Source organism: Triticum aestivum, chromosome 6D, assembly GCF_018294505.1.
Source record: "Triticum aestivum cultivar Chinese Spring chromosome 6D, IWGSC CS RefSeq v2.1, whole genome shotgun sequence".
NCBI lineage: Eukaryota > Viridiplantae > Streptophyta > Magnoliopsida > Poales > Poaceae > Triticum > Triticum aestivum.
Genome location: NC_057811.1, coordinates 448,562,653 through 448,578,834, shown reverse-complemented (window position 1 = coordinate 448,578,834; position 16,182 = coordinate 448,562,653). Strand labels below are relative to the sequence as shown.

At 50.8% G+C, this 16,182-nt stretch overlaps 1 pseudogene; it reads left to right on the top strand.

Moving 5' to 3' along the window:
• The window catches only part of LOC123142678 (U-box domain-containing protein 33-like), a 27,328-nt pseudogene extending 11,409 nt beyond the window's left edge, over window positions 1-15,919 (top strand).
• Window positions 15,920-16,182: the final 263 nt, after the last annotated feature.

The window sequence follows — 16,182 nt, the reverse complement described above, 5'->3', positions numbered from 1 at the left end:
ACGGGCGGCGGCGGGCGCCACGTGGCGGCGCTGGATTGGTCGCGGGCGGCGGCGGGAGCTTCGTCCGGCCGGAGCGGACGCGTCCGGCCGCGGAGAGGGAGTTGGTTAGGGTTTGATCCGCGAGAGGATTTCGGGAGAGGCACTTATTTATAGGTAGAGGGAGCTAGGAGAGTCCAAATGAGGTGCGGTTTTCGCCCACACGATCGTGATTGAACGACCTAGAGCATGGAAAAGAGTTTGGTGGGTTTTGGGCTGTTTTTGAGGAGGGTTTTGCTGCAACACACAGAAGAACATTGCGGATGCCCGGTTAACCGTTGGAGTACCAAACGACCTCCAAATGGAACGAAACTTGACCGGTGGCCTACCGGTGGTATACCAAGGCCACTTGACAAGCCTCGGTCCATTCCGAGAACGTTCAACACCCGCTCATGAAAGAGCTCATGAAAGAAAACAAGAGGGGTGCACCGGAGGAGATGGGAGCGCCGGATTGCAAAACGGACAACGGGGAAAATGCTCGGATGCATGAGACGAACACGTATGAAAATGCAATGCACATGATGACATGATATGAAGAGCATAACATGAACAAAATGCAAAACGACAAACAAAACCCGACCACGGAGGGAATATCATAGCACATAACCGAAAATGGCAAGAGTTGGAGTTACAAATATGGAAAGTTACATCCGGGGTGTTACAGCCCCTATCACCTGCACTATATAAAGAGGTGGGGGCCGGTGGCTCGCACCACGAGGTTCGTCGCGACGCCGTACACCCCACCTACATCCCCTACCGATCTAGGGTTAGTGCAGTGCTGACGGGAAGCACCGCCACCGCTACTTTCTGCCATCACCGGCCGTCACCATGGACGGCACCGGGAGCTCCTCGCCACAAGGCTAAGGTACACACCGAATACAGATTATATCCCACTAATCTACTCCTAGTTGATCCAGTAAGTCTATCAAAACTGTGCTTATGAAGCACCGTCACAAACTTTACCATCATCAGTAATAAATTTGTAACCAGCTAATTTTTTTAATGAAATACTCTCTCACATTTAGCTTGTCCAACAGGCACGAGCCTCTGAGAATATGTACTTCGGAGAAGTAAAGCAAAAGAATCAAATAGAGGATAAGTTGAAAACAACACTGGAGGAAGTTGAAAGACTCACAGAAACAACTAATGAACTTTGTGCAAAGCTTCAAGATGAACGCAAGAAAAGATTAGCCATGGAGAAAACAACTGCCCACTCGGACCGTATTATCAAGGATTTGATGTTGCAGCGTGACAAGGCTGTAAGACAGGTAGAAGCACTACATGCAAAGAAAGGAGAGTCTAGTGGAACCGCAGAGGGGACAATGCACATCACGGAGTTGTCCTGCTCGGAGATTAACGAAGCAACCAACAACTTTGACCACTCACTGAAGGTTGGAGAAAGTGTTTATGGAAGTGTGTAAAAGGGCTTTCTTCGGCACACAAATGTAGCTGTGAAGAAGTTGAATCCTGAAAGCACAGAGTCACAGTCGCAGTTCAATCAAGAGGTTGATTATTGGTCTTAGTTAATTATCTACTTTCTTTCATCTCAACTGAATTGCTGAGTTGCTCATGCTGCCTCCTTTGCAGATAGAGATTCTCAGCAGGGTGCGACATCCAAACCTGGTGACTCTTATAGGAGCTTGCAAGGACGCTCAAGCTCTTGTCTACGAATACATGCCCAATGGAAGCTTGGATGAGCGCCTGGCTTGCAAAGACAATTCTAAACCTCTCAGTTGGCAGTTGCGCACCCACATCATTTCTGATGTTTGCTCCACGCTCATCTTTCTCCATTCTAATAAACCCCATAGCATTGTCCACAGTGACCTGAAAGCATCGAACATTCTTCTTGATGGAAATAATGTAGCAAAGCTCAGTGGTTTTGGCGTATGCCGAATGTTCACTGATGAGTTCAGGGGCAGAACCACTCTATATAAGCATACCCACCCAAAGGGGTCTTTTGTGTACATTGATCCTGAATATGTTATGACTGGTGACCTGACCCCCCTATCTGATGTATACTCTTTCTGTTGAGGATATAGACCTTAGAGTCACCCGCCAGGAGGGGCCGGGTTACTCATATGGTCATTGCCAGAAGCCTGGCGCCAAGCTTGAAGACGGTGGGCCAAAGATGGGCTTAAGACCCGGATATGGCTTAAGGCCCATAGTGCAATCATTGTTATGGTAGAACTTGTAGTGTAAGGCAAGAATAGTTGAGAGTCCGAGCCGGACACTCTTATGAGCCGGCCGGGACTCTGAGAGCTGCAGGGCGTCAGCCTCCCTATATAAAGGGACGACCCGGCAGCGGTTTAAGGCAGAGAACAATCTCATCGAGAGCCGGGCATAACAGTTTAGCTCCCTGGTGATCGTAACCCTAATCAATACCACCTCAAACTGGACGTAGGCTTTTACCTTCACCGTAAGGGGCCGAACCAGTATAAACCCTCGTGTTCCTTGTCCCGCATTAACCCCTTCAAGCTTCCTAGCTGCGATGGCTCCACGACTAAGTCCTAGCTCAAGGACATCTGCCGTGACAATTCCACGACAGTTGGCGCCCACCGTGGGGCCCGCGCACGGTGGATTTGAGTTCTTGAAGGGCAGCTTCGAAGGGCTCAAGGGATACGCTGTGGGCCGGATGACCAAGAGTCGTCGCGGCAAGCTCTATATCGACGATGCAAACTGGGGCCCCGACGCCGGTTCAATTGAGTACGGGTACCGGGTCCCCTTCGGCGGAATTCATGTTTTCATTGGCAAGATTGGTGAGCCGGGCCCTGAGCCGGATCTCTGCGCCGATCTCATCGAGACGGCTCAGCGTGCACGACCCGCCCGGGCCCGGCCTGCTTTACGGCACGCTTTTGTGGGATGTATCCATGGAGGGCCCTCTGATCAATCTGGATCTGGTGATGAGGCGGCCGCCGGATCTGACGGCGAGTCGTCCACCGATGAGCCAAACTCGTTGTATCAACTCCAAGATGGCAGGCTCATGGGTTGTTCCGATGGTGACAGTATTCCGGACCCGTTTGAGCCGCCAAGTCAGGTTGGAGTCTTTATGGCCGGTGCGCAGCCTGTTCAGAACCCCGCTGCTGGAGCGGGAAACCCGGTGCCTTCTCCGGCTCAGGTACTAATGGATCTCACGGACAAGATGACGGCACTGTTAACCGCTACGGTTGACCCGACAGATCAAGCTCAGCATGATGCGGAGGTGGCACAGTTAAAATTGGATCTAGTGAAAGCCAAGGAGGATCTGGCAGCAGAGGGGATCAGGATGGCTGCTGAAAGGGCGGCTCTTGACGCCCAAACCCAGTTGATTCAAGCGCAGTCCTTCCGGCTAACGATGGATCAAAACGCGTCCAATGAGGTCCTGAGAAGGAGGCATCAAAAGGCCCAATCTCGACTCCCTCCGGTTTACGATCCGCGAAACCTCTTCAACACGCCACGTGCAGGGTCTAGTAACCCGCCGGGGGTCATAGTGCCCGGGTCTGGGACCCCGATTCAGCCACAAGTGATGGGGCCTCCCCAGGTGCCCCCTGCCCCGCCTTAGTACGTACCAATACCCCCGGGTCATTATAATAACCCGCTGGAGAACATGGTCGCCGCGGCGGCACGGCTGGCGGCTCTCCCAGTTGACGGCGACTCTCCGACGGCTATTGAAACCCGTTGGGTCAGGGAACTCCTTCAGACAGCACTGGCGCAGCAAGAGGCGTATTCCTACAGCCGAGACAGGATCCACTCGACCCCTCGTCCAGGCCGGAGCCCGAGTTACAGCAGACACATGGTCTCAGCGACCGGTTCAAGTAACGTCCGACGCCATGACCCGCCCCCTGGCCATGGCCCGGTTCATAACGGAGCCTTTCACGCAGCAGACCAGGACAGAGCGCGGCAAGAGGCGGAGCAGGTGCCTCAATTGACGGCTTACCAGACCCCCCGGCTTATCCGACGACGTCCGTCGACGTGGGTATCCCTACCAGGACTGGGGGTGCCCCTTGTTTAGTGCCAGCTATCCGCAATGAGCATCTACCCAAGGACTTCAAAGGCCCTAGGAAGGTGCCTAATTACACAACAGACTTACAACCTGCAGCCTGGATCGAGAGTTATGAGATGGCTATGGAGCTGCTGGAGGTCAGTGAGGCGGCCATGGCTAAGTATTTTACCATGATGTTGGATGGGACTGCCCGCACTTGGTTGAAAGGGCTACCGCCGAATTCCATTGGGTCTTGGGCTGAGCTGAAAGCCCGGTTCATCCAAAACTTCAAGGATACCTGTAGGCAATCTATGTCAATTGTGGATTTGACTAACTGCAAGCAGCAGGAAGGGGAGTCTACGACACATTGGGTTCGCCGGGTTAAGGAGATAATACACTCCTTGGATAAGATGGATGCCGGCTCTGCAGTCTTAATGTTGGAGCAGAATTGTCGTTTTGTGCCCCTAAAGATGAAACTCGGGCGGCTTAAGCGCGACTGCAATGATATGGGTACAATGATGGCGGCTCTTGTCAAGTACGCCGATTCTGATGGTACCAAGGACCCCGCTTCAGATGATGAAAGGACAGGGAAGGGAAAGAAGAACGGCAATGGCAAGGGTCCTCAGCATAACCCGGGGAACCAAGGAGGAGGCAAGCGCAAGGCCGACGGCAGCCTAGAGTTTGTGGCCAACGCCAGCTCACAAGGGAATAACCAGCGACGTAAGGGGAGGCCCCCTCCCCGAGGCGGCGGGTCAGGCCCGACGCTGGAGCAGCTGTTGAATGAGCCTTGTCCAAGGCATGGCTCTAGAGAGAAGCCAGCGACTCATCTATGGAAGGACTGTGCAATCATGAAGGCCTTTAAGAATTACAATGGCCCGGGCGGCGGCTCAAATTCCAATCCTCCGAACGGTCAAGGGGGCTTTAATCAGCAGTCTGGCCAGGGTCACCAACAGCAGCAGGGGGGTTATCAGACCAATCCCAAGCAGCTTAGTGGTGGACAGTACCATGTATTCACCACCAGTCTGTGTAAGCGAGACTAGAAGCTTCATAAGAGGGCCGTGAATGCTGTCAAGCCGGCGGTTCCACGCTACTTGCGGTGGTCTGAGCAGCCTATAGTGTGGAGTAGAGAGGATCACCCTCCCTGGGTAGACAATCCGGGTCACTTGGCCTTAGCGGTGGCTCCTCAGGTGGGAGGATATAAGTTCACTAAGGTGCTCATGGATGGAGGCAGCAGCATCAACATCCTCTATTATGAGACTTTTCGCCGTATGGGATTGGTTGATAAGAACCTCAGCCAGTCAAACACTATCTTCCATGGTGTGGTACCTGGTAAGTCGGCTTATCCAGTCGGCAAGATCGAGTTGGAAGTGGCCTTCGGAGATGAAAACAACTACAGGGTGGAAAAATTGACCTTTGAGGTGGTCAAGATAAGAAGTCCGTACCATGCTATATTTGGGCGGCCGGCTTACGCCAAATTCATGGCACGGCCGTGTTATGTTTACTTACAGCTCAAGATGTCGGGTCATAATGGGACCATTACGGTTCACGGCGGCCGGAAGGTGGCCTTGGAATGTGAGGAAGGCGATGCAGCTTATGCAGAATCTGTTTGCGCAACAGAGGAGTTGAAGTTTTACAAGGACAATGACCCCACTGATATGACCTCTTTGAAAAAGCCGACTACGGAGCATGAGCCGGCAATGAAATTTAAGTCGGCTGATGAGACTAAACTCGTTGATTTCACTCCAGGAGATTCATCTCAGCAGTTTAGCATCAGTGCCAACCTGGATCCAAAATAGGAAAGCACGCTCATCGAGTTCATCCGTGAGAATAGGGACATCTTCGCATGGAAACCTTCGGACATGCCAGGTGTACCTAGAGAACTCGCTGAGCACACTCTCAATGTTGATCCGAAATTTAAGCCGGTCAGGCAGTTCCTTCGGCGGTTCAATGAGGAGCGGCGGAAAGCTATTGGTGAAGAGGTGGCCCGGCTCTTGGCGGCCGGGTTTATTGTTGAAGTCTTTCACCCGAAGTGGTTGGCTAACCCGGTGCTCGTGCTCAAGAAGAACGGCACTTGGCGGATGCGTGTGGATTATACGAACTTAAACAAGGCATGTCCGGCTGATCCTTTTGCCCTCCCCCGTATTGATCAAATTATTGATGCTACGGCAGGTTGTGCGCGCTTAAGTTTCTTGGATGCTTATTCTGGATATCATCAGATTAAAATGGCAGTTAAGGACCAGGAGAAGACGGCGTTCATCACTCCCTTTGGAGCCTTCTGCTATGTGTCTATGCCCTTTGGGCTCAAGTGTGCACAGGCGACTTACCAGCGTTGTGTACAGAACTGCCTTCATAAACAGATTGGGCGCAATGTTCACGCTTATGTGGACGATATTGTGGTCAAGTCCATAAAAGAGGAAACCCTGATAGATGATTTAAGGGAAACCTTTGATAATCTCCGGGTCTACAAGATGATGCTTAACTCGGCCAAATGTGTTTTTGGTGTTCCTGCAGGCAAACTTTTGGGTTTCTTGGTTTCTGACAGAGGCATTGAAGCTAACCCGGAGAAGATCAAAGCCATCACCTCCCTAGCTAAGCCGGCGTGTATAAATGATGTTCAGCGCTTGGCGGGTCGCATCGCTGCTTTAAGCCGGTTTATAAGCCGTTTGGGTGAGAAGGCCATGCCATTATATCAGTTGATGAAGAAAACTGATAACTTTGTCTGGAATGATGCAGCTAATACCGCTTTTGAGGATTTGAAGAAGCAGCTGGCAGAGCCCCAGTCCTTGCTGCTCCGGTTGATAAGGAGCCCTTATTACTGTACGTGGCGGCGAACACACGAGCCGTCAGTGTGGTTGTGGTGGTGGAACGCAAGGAAGAGGGTAAGGAGCATCCGGTTCAGCGGCCGGTTTATTATGTCAGCGAAGTGCTTATCGAGTCCAAACATCAGTATCCACATTGGCAGAAGCTTGTTTATGGTGTGTTCATGGCAAGCTGGAAGCTTAAGCATTATTTCCAGGGCCATCCCATAACCGTGGTCAGTTCTGCCCCTCTTGGTGATATCATTCAAAATAGAGAGGCCACAGGGAGAGTGGCTAAGTGGGCTATCGAGCTCGGACCTCATGGTCTCAAATATGTGCCACGCACTGCTGTTAAATCTCAGGCCTTGGTAGATTTCATCAATGATTGGACAGAGTCACAAGTGCCCGGGCAAAAGCCGGATAACACATATTGGACTATTCACTTCGATGGGTCCAGACAGTTGGAGGGCTCGGGGGCTGGAGTTGTATTGGCTTCCCCTCAAGGTGACAAGTTCCATTATGTGCTACAATTGATGTTTCCTTGCACTAACAATGCGGCTGAGTACGAGGCCTTGCTCCACGGTCTTCGGATGGCTAAGGAGATGAGCTTGAGCCGGGTCAGGTGTTTCGGTGACTCAGACTTGGTGGCTCAACAAGTATCAGGCAAGTGGGACTCTAAGGACCCTCTCATGGCGGCTTATCGCCGCGAAGTTGATGCCATTGCTGGGCACTTTCAGGGCTACCAAGTAGAGCACATTGATCGCAGGAAGAACGAGGCGGCTGATGCTTTAAGCCGGCTAGGCTCTCAGCGAAAGCCGGTGCCGCCTAATACTTTCTTGGATGTCCTGTATAATCCTTCTGTTAAGCTGCCTACAGAGGAAAACTTGGCTGTCCCCGACCCGGAGGCACGACTGGTGGCGGCTCTCCATATCATACCAGACTGGACAATGCCCTATCTGGCTTACATGACCCAGGGCGAGTTACCTGAGGATGAAACTTTGGCCAGGCAAATAACCCGGCGGGCTAAGTCAATGATCGTTATCAATGGTGAGTTGCACCACCGCAGTGTTACAGGAGCGTTTCAGCGTTGTGTTTCCCCTGAGGAAGGTCAAGAGATCTTGCGTGAGATCCATGAAGGGGATTGCGGCCATCACGCCGGCTCAAAGTCTCTTGTGGCCAAGGCTTTTCGTCATGGTTTTTATTGGTTGACGGCTCATGCTGATGCAGAGGACTTGGTCAGTAAGTGTGATGGTTGCCAAAGGTTCTCGCGACGAGCTCATGTACCGGCTCAAGAACTGAGGATGATCCCAATTACTTGGCCCTTTGCGGTCTGGGGGCTTGATATGGTTGGGCCTTTCAAAAGGTCCAAGGATAAGAAGACCCACCTTTTGGTGGCAGTTGACAAGTTTACCAACTGGGTTGAAGCGGAGCCAGTTAGCAAGTGCGATGCAGCCACGGCGGTTCAGTTTATGAAAAAGGTGATCTTTCGCTTTGGTTTTCCGCACAGCATTATCACTGACAATGGCACCAATCTCTCTAAAGGCGCCATGGACGAGTTTTGTCAACGAGAGCATATCCGATTTGATGTTTCCTCAGTGGCTCATCCTCAATCCAATGGTCAAGCTGAGAGAGCTAATCAGGAGATTCTGAAGGGTATCAAGCCCCGGCTTTTGGTCCCTTTGCAACGGACGCCGGGTTGTTGGGTGGAGGAGTTGCCCTCCGTGTTATGGAGCATCAACACTACTCCTAACAGGTCTACAGGTTTTACGCCTTTCTTCATGGTTTATGGGACAGAAGCAGTCCTCCCCAGTGACATCCGTCATGACTCACCTCGAGTGGCGGCTTATGTTGAGACGGATAATGAACAGGCGCACCAAGATGCTCTTGACTTGTTGGACGAACAGCGTGATGTGGCAGCAGCCCGTTCGGCAATTTACCAACAAGACCTGCGCCGTTATCATAGCCGCCGGGTTAAATCCCGGGTCTTCCAGGAAGGCGATCTCGTGCTCCGGCTCATCCAGGATCAAACAGATACACACAAGCTGTCCCCGCCTTGGGAAGGGCCCTTTGTGGTCAGCAAGAACTTGCACAACGGGTCATATTACCTCATTGACATACGGGAGCGCAAAGATTCACGTAAGTCAGAGGAAGAGACCCGTCGGCCGTGGAACATAGCTCAGCTTCGGCCTTACTACACTTGAGCCACCGGCTCTCGTAATGTACATATTTCTCTCAGTCATGTATATATTATGATAAGCAATAAGGCAGGACTTCTGTCCTTTTTCCTCCTCCAAAGATGTACGTGTTGTTTTTCATTACAAGATTACATGATAACTTAAAGGAGGATCCAGCTTATGATCGTGTTCGAATCTAGCTATAAGCAATAAGGTCACTTTGGGGCTTCCTGTTCAAACATGGGTCGTATTCGAACCAAAGAGAACATAACTGTCGATACCCATTTGATTGGCAAAGTGCCGAGCTCATTGGGAGGTTTCCTTTGGTCATATTTGAATCATAGTTTAACCCCTCTGAGAACCGACGTGGATCGTATTCGAATCAGCGTCGTTAAACAATTCTTAAAATCACTTGGGGGCTTCCTGTTCAAACATGGGTCGTATTCGAACCGAAGAGAACATAGCTGTCGGTACCCTCTTGATTGGCATCGCCACACCCACTGGGGGCTATATGATCGCATTCGAATCCTAGCATAACCCCTTTGGGCCGGGTCTCTGGTCGTATTCGAACCGGAAGCCCCTAAGTTCCTCTGTTTTATAGCAAGTTCCGTCTGTTTATTTCCAAGTGTGTACGGCCGGGTCTCATTTTGCCGGCTTAACTTTGGTTTACAGTATTAGCTGAACACACTGGGTGTTTTAAAGACAGGTAAACCGGAATTGCGGTGTCAACCTTCCTACCCGGGTTATCTAAGCCGGAAGTATGCTTGCAGGCCGCTAAGTATGTTATTACGGCTGTATTTAGGATATTATTGAAGACCAGTCCTTTTTTGATTCATATTCCGGGTCATCTAAAAAACCTATGCTTCTCAGGGCGGTAAGCCACCTCGAGGCTTGTGATTTGTCTTTCTCTGCAGGATAGTTACAAGCAACTATTTTGAGAGTAAGGAAAACAAATGATTAATTGTGACCCGGAGAAACATAAAGGAGACAATTTCAGCAGACTTCAGCATTCAAGGCGTGCACGATGGCATGACAAAGATAAAGTACTGGTTCTACTCTATTACAAGACTCATTGAGTCCAAAAGGATGAGGCATTGTTTGCTAAGCCGCCAGCCGAGTTACGACGCTTGTTGAGTTGAAGTCTCTGGCTCGTTCCTATCTTCTCCTCCGGCTGATCCCAAGACCTGGAAAGTTGATGACTTCCAGTCGATGCCGCTGAGAGCTTCGAATTGGGCTTCCTCGTCAATTAACCCAGCCGGGTCAATCTCCGGGGCGAAGGTGTGCTGACGAGCCGGCGGGATCAAGTTGAGGGCTTCATAGCGCGGAGTAGGGATCCTCTGATTTTCTGTATCGTAGCCCGGCTGGTACTTAGTCAGATCTGTATCATTGCCAATCAGAGTGGCCACCGGGCGTACGGCCTTCACGCAAGCTGCGAAGTCCTTCTGATCGAAAGCGGAGCCGTCTTCCTTCAGGCTTGGATAGCCAAGGGCGATGCCCGCCGGGTCTAACTCCGGCAGGAACGCCTTGGCCCGGCTCAGCGCGGCGATCGCTCCGGCTCTTGCAGAGGCCCGTCGCAGCTCTTGGATCCGTTGAGGCAGTACAGCGAGCCGGCGAAGGACTTCTGCCAGATGAGTCGGCACCTCGTTGGATAGGGCCACCACAGCTAAGGCACGCTGTGACCCGGTGTAGAGCTGCTCCACCAGGGTATACACGGCCTTCAGCTTGGTTACCATGCTCTGGTTGAGGTTGGCACTTCTGGGGCCTGTTTACCAGAATCAGATAAGCCGCCGACAAGGATGAATTATGAGATATAAAAATTCTAAACTTGATGAAAGCCGATGAGGCGACTTACCGAAGATTGCGGCCACCATCTGGGACACCTGGCGCTTTAGGCCGGAGAGCTCGGCGGTCTTCTCGGAGAGAGTCTTCTCCGCCTGTTCAGCCCGGTTCACCAATGCGGCCTTCTCTTCGGCCCACGCCTTTCGCTCAGCGTCAAACTCCGTCTTCAGCTTCTCTTGAGCGGCGATGCTAGACACAAATTTGGCATTTGCCTTCCGGGTCTCCATCTCTTGCATCTTCAGCCGATTCTTGAGATCAGCCATGTCAGCCTCTAGCTTCTTGCCAGCAGCCTGCATACATTTCTGGGTTATGACATGAACAGTTACTATATAAATTTCAAGTCCCAAGCGTTTTCCAAGCAAAGACACTTGGCACTTGGGGGCTAATGCATATTGAACGCTTCTATCTACAAATGGCCGGTTCAATTGGGTAAGCCGGAACCTAAGTCTACAACATATTCAATCATAAGTTGTCGACTTGGGGGCTAGCATGGTAAAGGTAACTATGCAGTAAGTACGAGGACAGCAGAATGATACCTCAGATTTCTGCTGGATCTGGTTCACCATGGCAACCTCTGCGTCCCGGCTCTTGTGCACTTGGCTGATGTAGCCAGAGACGAGCTCTTCAATGCTCAGGTTGGTGTGGTCGGAGAGGTCCAGGTTCACCCGGTGGGGCTGCAGCAACTCCCCCTTAGCGGAGCACTTAGCCAGTGCGGTAGGTCTCCCCGGCTCAACAAATTCCGTCCGGGTGATTACCACGTCCGGATCATTTGCTGGTTGAGCCGAGCCGGAGGCCTCCGGGTTAGCAGACGCTTCGGTAGCTGCCTTGTTAGTTGGAGCGGCGGCTTCGGGAGCGGAGGCAGCTGGCGGTTCTTGATCTGCTGCCTCCGGCTCAGGCAACTCCGGCTCTTCGATTGGCTTGGCTTTCTTCGCCCTCTTGGTGAGTTTGGCCTGGGCACTGAAAGGACAGAAACGTTAAGCACAAAAAGGGTAAGTAAAGACAAGTATAACATGAGATGGTTGTCATTACCCGGGCGCGATCTTGAAAGCCGGAAGACTCGACTGCATAGAGTCGCCCGAAGAGGGGGAGGTCTCCTGATAATTTGAGTCAGAAGAATTGAGTGGCTGACGGATAACACCCGCCAACGGATGAAAAGGGTACAAGTGGGAAATAACCTCAGTTCGGCGCTTCCTCGATGCGTCAGGTAGCCCGGAGGAGAGGTCGGTGTCCTTGTTGGTCCGGGTGTGACGCCGGCTCTCATGAACCTGTCGCTTCAAAATAAATTGAGGATCTTGATAAGCTAAAGGATGTGAAAAGCTTACTTTCCGGGTTACCCTTCGGACTTTCAGTCTTGGCAAGGGCTCCGAGTCGGAGGAAAGTGACATTACCTCTTCAACCACCGGGTTACTGGCTCCGGTGTCATCCTGTTGATAAACAAGTGTTGGTAAGGTGGACAAGAAATAAACAATAAACGCAACAAAGAGCTTACAGGTTCAGGGGTTACCTCTGACTCGGAGTTGTCGCTTAATTGCATCAGCTCTGAAGCAGTTGGCCTACTCCCCTTCTTGCGGGGAGCGGCTTTCTTGGCGGCTTTCTTCGCCTTTCTGGCCTTCTTGGCCGCTTCGTGGTCATATTTGACCCGCCAGAACTTGTCATCGGCCTGAAAGAATACAATGAGGTTTTCTTACAATGATTCAGATGAAAGTCATGTACAGATAAGATGTTCAGATCAGCAGCTTACCGCTGGGGCTGGGTTGGTCTTGCAGAAGGGGGCTAACCCGGTCCTTCCGCAGTCTGCCAGGCTCTTGTTCAAGAGAGCCTTGGTCATCTCCTCTGCAACGTCTTCAGGAAGATCATTGCGGCTGTGTCTCTTAGGGTCGTCCTTTCGGCCCGTATACTCACACATTAAGCCGGGGCGGCGGCTCAATGGGATCACCCGCCACGAGATCCAGACCCGGACCAGATCGATTCCATTCAGACCATTGCCCAGGAGAGCCTTGATCTTGTTGATAGTGGGGAGCAGAGGTTGGCGCTCCGCTTGGGTCAGCTTGTCTGACAGTGGGTGAGTCGGCTCCAGACGTGAGGGGCGAAAGCCGGGCAACGGACTTTCATCAGCCGGCGACGTGTCTTGGCAGTAAAACCACGTCAGATTCCAGTCCTAGGGGTGGCTGGGCGGCTCTGCGTAAGGGAAAAGGCAGTCCCTTCGCCGATGAATGGAGATGCCACCTAGCTCTAGACTTGGCCCATTGGCGCACTCATTCTGACGGTTCAAGTAAAAAAGCTCTCTGAAGAGCAGCAGACTAGGTTCTTCTCCAAGGTAAACCTCGCAGAACACTTGGAAGTTGCAGATATTGGACACTGAGTTGGGTCCTATGTCCTGCGGCCGCAGATCGAAGAAATTCAGAACGTCTCTGAAAAACTTTGAACCGGGCGGTGCGAAGCCCCGGCTCATATGATCCGCAAAAATCACTACCTCCCCGTCCTTTGGCTGTGGTCTCTCTTCTGATGGGTCAGGGGCACGGTAGGACATGATGTCCTTCTTGGGCAGATATCCAGACTTAACAAAATCCGCTAGGGTCTCATTGGTGACATTGGACCTCATCCAGTTGCAAGTAATGGAGGCTTTGGGAGCTTTGGGAGGCATGGTGAAAGTCGGCAGTCTATGATAAAAGGAAAAACGTCCGGGTTAATTATGAGCCGGAAGAAATCTACAGTTCAATGTCAAGGTGGCGGCTTATGAAGGGGACTAATGGTATATACTTAAGTGCATCGGGCTATTTAAGCCGCCGAGGGATTGAGAGTAATTTGATTGTCTACAGGCCTTATCACAGTTAAACCGGAAAATTTATGGCGCATGGTTTTCTTTAAGCCGGAAGGTTCTACGGCGCGTGGTTTCTTTAAACCGGAAATGTAAACCGTCGAGACTCAATGATTGCAGTTTTTTACTAAGTGTGGTAAAACAGGTTTCACACATCGCAGTAAATATTTTGGATCAAAATGGTCGGGCAAGAGAAAAGTTTCTAGACCTAGAAACAGACGCGAGGAGGTTCTGGAGCTTGAACAAGGCTCTTATGCAGTAAAAAGAGGGCTATTTGCATGTGAAATGGGTCTTCAACGTCTACCGCATTAAGTCTATACAGAGCTAAGATCAAAAAGGGGCAGTAAAATTCAAATCTACCGAGGGCCGCGATGAACTACGAAGAACAGAGGAAGAACTATGAAGCCCTAGTGCGGATCTGCCCTATGGAGTGGCGAGGACTCACCGGAGCTGAAGAGGAGCGGAGGTTGCCGCTGTTTGTCTGGACCGAGTCAGGGTGATGCAGCGGCCAAGGCTGACGAAGTCCGGGGGCGCGACGGCGGTGGCAGTAGCAGAGCTCGGGCAGGGGAGCAGTGGCGCGAGGAAGAAGATGAAGGAGAGAGAAGTGGCTGAAAGCCCGTCGGGCCGGCCTATTTATAAGGCGAGCTCATAAGTGGGCGCGAGAATCAAGGAGACCACGGCGTGGTTATCTCCCCACGAAACGCCTCGATTTTCGGGATGACAGTAAAGAAAAAGATCCGTTGCGAATCTGGTGGAGTAAAAAACGGGCTTAATGGAAGATGACGTCACGGTGGATTACCCGGAGTCCAGAGGATGATGTCATGCCGGGTTATGGCCTTCACACAATTGTAAGCCGGAGGCTTTTCTGTCGAAGGAATGGAAGATTGACATGAGCCGGCTCAAATCAATCTGGGGCCTAAGGTTGAGGATATAGACCTTAGAGTCACCCGCCAGGAGGGGCCGGGTTACTCATATGGTCATTGCCAGAAGCCTGGCGCCAAGCTTGAAGACAGTGGGCCAAAGATGGGCTTAAGACCCGGATATGGCTTAAGGCTCGTAGTGCAATCATTGTTATGGTAGAACTTGTAGTGTAAGGCAAGAATAGTTGAGAGTCCGAGCCGGACACTCTTATGAGCCGGCCGGGACTCTGAGAGCTGCAGGGCGTCAGCCTCCCTATATAAAGGGACGACCCGGCAGCGGTTTAAGGCAGAGAACAATCTCATCGAGAGCCGGGCATAACAGTTTAGCTCCCTGGTGATCGTAACCCTAATCAATACCACCTCAAACTGGACGTAGGCTTTTACCTTCACCGTAAGGGGCCGAACCAGTATAAACCCTCGTGTTCCTTGTCCCTCATTAACCCCTTCAAGCTTCCTAGCTGCGATGGCTCCACGACTAAGTCCTAGCTCGAGGACCTCTACCGTGACAATTCCACGACACTTTCGGAATCGTGCTTCTGCGCCTCTTGACTGGAAGACCAGGATTCGGGCTGTTGAAAGATGTGCAACGGGCAGTGGAAAAGGGTTGCCTGGAAGCAATTTTGGATTCATCTGCTGGGGGCTGGCCAGCTATGCAGGCTGAGCAATCGGCTTGGGTAGGTCTGAAATGTTGTGAAATCAGAAGAAAAAACCGTCCTGACCTGCAAACGGAGGTTTGGACTGTACTTGAACCAATGTTGAAGTCTAGTTCCATCATGTCGTGTTCCTTATCATTTAAATCAGTATCCGAAGACCTTGGAGGTGTGCCACCCTACTTCATCTGTCCAATACTATCATAGATTTAACTTGGTGAATATTTTTTTCTTCTATTGTTCATTTTGACATATTAAAGTGTGGAAGCATGCTTGATTAACCTTAAATTTTCCCCTGAATTTTTGTTTCCAATTTATCATTCTTAGCAATTTTGGACAAAGTCAGTAATTTCTTGCATAGGCAACGTTTGTTATTTCAGGTTATTTCACCCTTGCATTTCTACGGTGCAGGATATCATGAGGGAGCCTCTAATTGCTGCAGATGGTTTTACCTATGAAGCCGAAGCTATAAGGGAGTGGATTGACAATGGCCACCATACATCACCCATGACAAATCTTGAGCTACTCCACCGTGATCTTTTGCCGAACCATGCCCTCCGTTCTACGATCCAAGAATGGCTGCAGACAAATGCAAATTAATATGTTAGCTTTATCACCATGGAACTTTGAGATGAAAAATTGGTGTGCGATTGACTCCTTACACAGATTAGTAGGCACAAACCGCAAAAACCAAACGCTTCTGTGTGTATTCAGAAAGAATGATCTAAGATATACTCCCTCCGTTCCAAAATAGATGACTCAACTTTGTACTAACTTACTAACTTTAAAGTTATTACAAAGTTGAGTCATCTATTTCGGAACGGAGGGAGTACACATTACTTTTCATTTTGTTTCTTGAGAAAAACGTGTATGTAAAATATAATAGTTTGGAGCTCCATCAGTGGCATGCTGTACTTTGTACATGGATTTATAAAGAGAAAACTGTTTTGGTGATGATACCACCATCGCATGTGCACACTGCTTGAATG